Source organism: Aphis gossypii, chromosome 1 (genome assembly GCF_020184175.1).
Source record: "Aphis gossypii isolate Hap1 chromosome 1, ASM2018417v2, whole genome shotgun sequence".
NCBI lineage: Eukaryota > Metazoa > Arthropoda > Insecta > Hemiptera > Aphididae > Aphis > Aphis gossypii.
Genome location: NC_065530.1, coordinates 74,640,377 through 74,648,078, shown reverse-complemented (window position 1 = coordinate 74,648,078; position 7,702 = coordinate 74,640,377). Strand labels below are relative to the sequence as shown.

General features: G+C 24.0%; 1 protein-coding gene across 4 annotated transcripts in view; it reads left to right on the top strand.

The window, feature by feature from the left end:
• The first annotated feature begins 1,589 nt into the window (after window positions 1–1,589).
• The window catches only part of LOC114119923 (carboxypeptidase M-like), a 25,693-nt gene continuing 19,580 nt past the window's right edge, over window positions 1,590–7,702 (top strand). For 3 of the 4 annotated variants that reach the window (XM_027981664.2, XM_027981661.2, XM_027981665.2), the window contains exon 1: window positions 7,161–7,327. The gene's annotated coding sequence lies outside the window, so the exon portion shown is untranslated. Of the gene's footprint in view, window positions 1,716–7,160; window positions 7,328–7,702 lie in introns of those variants that run through there. The other variant, XM_027981662.2, reaches the window with a different exon arrangement.

Genomic DNA, 7,702 nt, shown 5'->3' with positions numbered 1-7,702 from the left:
AAAACAGTAAAACACCTCCCTTACCTACGGCCATTAAATGGTATAGGTATAATTAAACATAATATATTTATTTATATATAAATACATCATAAACATGTACGGCTCTAAGTTTTTTTTATATTATTTATTACAAGTATTTATTAAGCATAATTGTATAGGCTATCAAGTCATAAAGCCAGCTAGTGTAGTTTGATAACCTTGTGACAAAGGAAGGGACAAAGGACTTATTAAATAGGTATAATACGCAAAATATAAACTATACGTTTAGAAATACCATGAATAAAAGTATAAAACATCCTATTTTTAATTGTTATTGTTTAATTTTTATCTACATTAAAATCTGTTGAATAATGTATTTCGTCGGTTGACCCTATTATACGACGCAATATCATGCAGTGGATACCTACGTTTAAAAAAGACTATGACACTAATAACCTTCATCACGTTCACTTATTATTCTATAACATTTTTTAAATTTTAGTACGCATCAAGTATCAATTTACACAACGGCAATAATTGGTGTATTATATTATATTTTATTCCTGCACATATTGACAAATGTATACATACATATATCAGCTATATCTCATTACTCATTATTTATAAAAGTATATACCTATATTTTTTTAAAAGCTCTTTTTAAAATTTTAAAATAATCTGATATTTCATAATGTCCTAAATTATAATCCATAATGACTATAATATGAGCTGCACGTTTAAGCTTGTATCTAGATCAAAAATCAAACTATTAGTGTTTGAATTATTAAAATAATAAAATGTATAGGTACCTATTTAGTATTTATGAACAACGATGAACTAAGATATTAGCCCTTAATAAAAGCTTTACAGTTTACATAAACATAAATAGATGTAATATTAAATCTAGAATTCACAACACCTGGGTACTACTCACTTATATTAAAATGTTGATAAATTAATATTAATAAAATTACTTAAGTTTGGAAATTATCATTACTCTATCATATCATCAATTTTGAATTTTGAATTATAATAACATTTTTAAAAAAGCTACCTGATTAACAATTAACTGGAAAAAAAGGATGATTTTCATTTTAAAAAGAAGTTGATATTGATATAGGACACTCTTTGTATAGTATAAAAGTCAAAGTATTTGAAAATATAGTCCTTATAAATTATAATGTCTATTGTCTACTTAGAATTTTAAAAATCAAAATTGAATAAATTCAAAGAAAAAAATAAGGGTTAGCATGTTTGCATATGGATCAGGATCACTCTGTATAATATATTTGTACTTATATATTATACCAGAATACAATACCTTTTGCAATATTAGTATGGACAATAGAATATACATTTAATGTATTATAATAATAACTATACATTAGCTACTAATGGCTAGGTAATATTATATCATACATATTAATACATATTATCTACAGTTTGATTACATATAATATTTATGATATATTTTTTCATGGTTCATAATAATTTATGTTCACGCGTTGTACTGTGAGAAAATGTCCTCATGAATAGGTTTTAGAAGGTAAAATACCAATATAATGTACCCGAGTATGCGCAAACGCTCCCAAGATGAACCCTTATTCCGCTAAATGTATAGGCCACAGGGACGTCAGTGCGGATGCGAGTAGAACAGGCGCAGGACGTGTAACGCTATTTGCAGTAGCTATTTCAAACGTTATCAATATGAATGGTGATAATTTTCATATCAGTTGGTAAGTATAATACATTTTTTCTTCATTATTTATTTGTTAGTAGGTAATCGATGGCAGTTACTAATTTATATTGAAATTTATAATATACGTACATGTAGTATAGACAGTATAGTTCATTAATGTTGATTGTTGTTAGAAACACGTCAACTAGGTACCTATCTAGGTTCTGAATAATACAAATTGCTGTATTTTTATTAATTTACTTTTTAAAGTTATTATTATAAGTTTTTATGTTACTTAGGTTTCGTTGCAATAGTTAATATTTATAAATTAGGTATAACCAATTCTATAATCAATTTTTGATACTTGGGTATACTGTAGTAGTGTAGTCTATGGTTTTAGATAATTGTAATATTCTAGTTTATATCACGATTTAAGATAAACTATATACTATATATTCTATCTTAAATCGTGGATTATATTAATTATAACCACGAGGAATATGAGAAAACGATTAGGTATAACATTGTATTATTTTCAGATGTTTCTTTTTATCATATACTATTAAATTATAACATTTTATTCACATATTGGCATTTTCCAACTAATAATCATATATTTTTTAATTGTGATTTAATAATTTATTAAATAATCTCTTTAACATCCATAAAAATAGATTAATTTAATAGATCAATATATTTTTAAATAAACAACAAACAGTGCGAACACTTACTATTTTACTAGCATAATATCTTTTCGACAAGCGTTATTAATTATATAATAATCATAAGGGCTCGAAATTAATACTACCATATGTATAATCTTACACTATAATAATATATAGCTATACTATTATAGAAGTAGTAATTGTATAGCTGTACAGTGTACACCATTACTAATTATAGATTTATATGTATATAATATGGAATAATATATAATGGTTGTTATTTTTTACGTTTTTTACAGTTATTAAAACAAATTAAAAATATTATTATGTATGGATCTTGAAGTTTAGGTTAAAATGCTAAAATTAAAATTCAAAGAAAAAAATTTTATTTATTTATTTTCTATTAGAGTTTCAGTTGACAAAATCACGTCTGTTCTATACTTTAGATTTTAATACTGTATTTTAATAGTACCTATTATTAATTATTATATACTCTAAAATACCTATCATACATTTATATAGTTAGCTTGTTGATATTTTAAATAAGCTATTTCTTATCTTATTTTTCATCATCATAGTCGCCTTAACTAGAAATACGCATATAACTATATCGTATGAATTAATTTATAACAGTTGTATTAAATATAGGACCGCTTAAAACCAAGAATCAGTAAAAAAAGAACAAATTAAAACATTAAATTTTAAAATAAAAAAAATACCTATACAAATCTTATAATATTCATCTGGATAATTAGGTAGTTGAATTTTTTGTGGAATATTTCTAGATAAAATGATTTTTATAATAATTTCAATATTTTTAAAAAAATATATCGAATATTAATAATAATATTAATTATTATGAAAAATATAAATTTAGAATATTTTTTTTTTAATTTGTGGTTTTCAATGTTTTTTCGGAATTTGAATAGATATATTTACTAAACTATTTAAAATGAAAAATTATATAATATTGTTTGGTAATACAAAATAATTTTTTAATAAAGGTTAAGTATAATATATTAGTATAACATGTTATATCGAAAGTATTATCAAGACGTGTTCCGTATTTTCTAAACAATTGTTTTTATATAATATACCAGGTGATCAATAAGTTTGAAAACTCTTAATTATTGTAGTACAGTAACAACTGTACCTACTATGCATATTTTAATACCTATACACGGAGAAATAATAGACAATATTGCTGTATATTTATAATGTAAAATATTTAATAACCTCATTAATTATATCATTGTTTATCAATATTCAGTCCCAATTACTCTAATGACCGTTTCCAAATTTATTCAACTCTCTATATTCGTGAATATGATTTATTAACTTAACTAGTTAACTCTTAATAGTTATAATATAGTTATAAAATCACTAAAGCTAGATGGTATGCTAAGATAGTACCTATATTACTTCATTGATTAATTATTATTCATATCGTAAATATACATTTTAGACATTTTAGAGTAGGTGAAGTGTTAGGTGTCTGAGATTGAAAGTTTGAACGAATCGAAACAACATTTAAACTTTTTCCACTGTAATACTGTATTATACCCATTCATAATCTAAAGCTCTGGCTTGTAGGTACTTAATAAACATATTTTTGTCTGTACAACTTTAGAGCTATATTTATATTTATTTATTATAATCGAATTTCAATTTATTCTAATTATTAAGTTAGCAGATTAAATTAAAATTAAATAAACATTGTGTTAAGCTAGCTGTTAGTTTTTAGTTCCCGGATGGGTAACCATCTGAGGTTTTAGGAACACACGCATCATAATCGACAAGATAAAAATAGTATCTAGCTAAAAATTTCCTAACATAAAAAAAAAATTATAATTATCATATGCACCTATAAATATTTGTTGTTTTAATAAATTAATGTCAGTTATTATATAATATTTAAATTCGGTGTTATTATAAATGTAAGCTAATTATTTTCTACTATTATTGAGATTTTGAAAAGTGATGATAAACCTTGTCTTAAGAGGACGTCATATCCGCATGTGTTGTTTCCGTCTTACATATGATAGCATATATCATAGCAAATTTTCGTTCAACGGAACTCATTTTATGTTATTAGCTTTAATATTGGAGTCAATTTATCTACTGTCAAGCTTAAAGGTAAAAATATTATTTAGGGTACCACGTAGGCTTTTATTGATGTTTTCATTTTAAAGTGAGTTATAGCTTTATAAAATATTAAAACTTTAAAATGCTCATAGTTTGTTTTAAAATAAAAATATTAATAAAAACCTACGTGATACCCTAGATAATATTCTTACTAGTGAGTTTAATAATAGATAAATTGTACTTCAATATTAAAACTTACAATATAAAATGGATTCGGCTGAACTCAACTTTTCTATGATGTACATTAGTATAAGACGGATACAACATAATATGACGTCTTCTTCTAAATTGAAAGTACAAAGCAAATAAATGTTAAACTATTATTTTCTTTAATCTGTTTATATATTGAAATATAATGATGTTTTACTTATTTTTAGACTACTACATAATTATTATTAGCTTAATATTCTGAAACTACATTGTTTTTAAAATCTTTGATGTGATACCTAGCAGGATATATTCCTCGAAATCATGACTACTCTCTACTCGTTGACCGTCTAAACTTTAGATTTTCGTGCATAGTGCATATATCCATGGTTGTTGAAAAATATTTAAAAATTAATTCAGTAGAAACAAAAATCAAAAAATTAAAAGTTATACCTAATACTTATTGTCATTGATCACTATCAAAATATTTTTTCCGGTAATAATTGAATAACATATGAAGATTTTTGTATTTAAAAAATCGCCTTACCACATACCGATCTGATCAGTCAGCCTTATTGCGGTTTATATGTATAACCTATGTCAATTATACAAACATAATATTATAATAATGTCTGTGACGACGTGTCATTATAGAATAAATACGATATTTTCTTAAAGCCGTTTTAGTCATGTTAATACTGAGTAGTATTATACGAATATACGATATTACGATGCATAAGGATATTCTTTGAACTCCATTTCGAATAGTTTATAGCAGTATGCGTTACAGCGCATAACGGTAAAATCAACCTCCGCCAGGCTTCGCACCACGATAAAATATCGTTGACCCGATAAATTTAAACACATTGCGGGCTTGCGCGTTATTAACAGACTACGTTAGTTGCTGTGTATATTGTTGAGCTGTAGTTAATTATTGTGCCTATGCCTTATAAAATCAATTCATTTTTTTGACATTCTTGATGCTGCGTGTGGAAGCGTGAAACTTATATAATAATACGCACCTATAAATATAAATATATTGACCATACTATAAGTTAACTCAAGGTTCCTTAAGGCTTAAATACTTTTAAGATTCCTACAACAGTATTTAGGTACTAAGGTAACCTAACCAGAAGTTGTTATAACTTCTTATCTTTCTATTCTAATAATTTTTTTTTTTAGTGAATTTTTTGATCAATGTAAAGTACATAATAATATAATATTGCCAGATTACTGCAATATAATAATATATTATATTATAGTAAATAAAAAAAGTTGAGAATGTTTCTTTGATAATAAGCGTCTTAAAAATAAAAAATTGTTTAAATGATTATAGTAGTTCTATATAGTATTAGTTTATTAGTTATACTATATTTATATTTTATATCTAGATTGTAGGTACTGTGAAATATAAATATTTTTGAATGTTATAATATGTTAACTTATGAAGAATCTAATTTCATAATCTAATGATTTTATTGCTATCTGCTATAAACATAATTGCAGATTATTCAAGTTAACAAATATTCTAAGATTTCAGTAATAATATTATCATTATTGCTTCCATTTTTATTCCTAATATTTTGTTTAAAATTTAAATATATCAATATTGACTATAATATATGACGTGTGTATGCCTAGACGTAATAATAATGATAATAAAATAACTTTATAATTATCAGATTAACGTTACTCAGGAATAATATCGTTAATTATTATATGTATACACACTATATATCTAATATACATATATTTTTATATAATTTTGTTATGTTAACAGAATATAATGGTACTGTACTTAAGCCTTAAGGTACTAAAAATGTATTTATAATTTAACGTTATTTGTTGACTGATATTGTTACTGTATAATGTCCACGATGATACATTTTCAAACTTCTTGAATAATAAAAAAAGTTAAAGATATATCAATACATGTTATAATAAATAGTATATTATATATTATATATATTATGTACTACCTACGACTTATCGTGCATTATAATTGTTTATATTAAATCATATTGATAAATTATAAAATGAGAAATGATAATGTTATATTATACCTACGAGTAATTATATTAACTATTTATATTACTAACAATGTACATGGTACGTAGTAAACAATGAAGTTATTAGTTATTACATATTTTCATACATTTTCATTTTGTATTTTTAACAGTTCATAATACATAATAAAGTATATACTTACAGAATACGGAAGACATCGGAAAAACATGACGTAATTTTAAGGGAAAATGGTTCGATGAATCAGAAAGACAATATAATATACATTATATAGTAAAGAGAAAGAATATTAATAATTATTACTAATCCAAAATTTGCGTAACAAAATTATAAAGTATTTTGTATCAAATTAATTATCTCTTTAGTCAATAAACTCTTTCAATCTGTGATAAAGTATATTATAATTTAAATTTATAATGGTATATAATAGTTAATACAATAATACTTAATTGAAGAAGAAAGTGGATAGGCGCACGCACGCTTCTATTGCAGAGAATGATAACGGAGTGGTGGGAAAACAGTTCAGGTACGACAAAACTGAGTTTTTGAATCAGTCTCGATCCAGACTAGAATGAGTGTTCGTTAAATGTCAGATTTTTGTAGCTTGAAAAAACAACATTATAAACGAGTATCGAGTAAAGCCGCCTATGCAAAATCAAGAAACATCTAACCAAATACAAATTTAAAGGTATTATAAACAGTTTAATAATAATATAACACAAACGTTTAAAATATTTATATTTCTTTGAACTTAGTTTTTTCTTTTTTTTTATATATATTTCTCTTTGTTGTATCTACGTTAAGTTATTTTACATTTAAGTCCAACAAATAATTATCTTTATTTTAAATCGAGCAATTAATTGAATTAGATCTTTACTGCAGTTAGGTACTGATTATTATATTACTATTTCTGCAGAATGTATTATTTTAAAAGTAGTTAATGTCTTTATACTTAAAACTCTATTCGATTTCAATAAAAAATAGACAATAAAGAATACGAATAAAATTATATTTGATGATATCAATGCACCAATTATTGTGAATATATTTCTACAAAATTTTT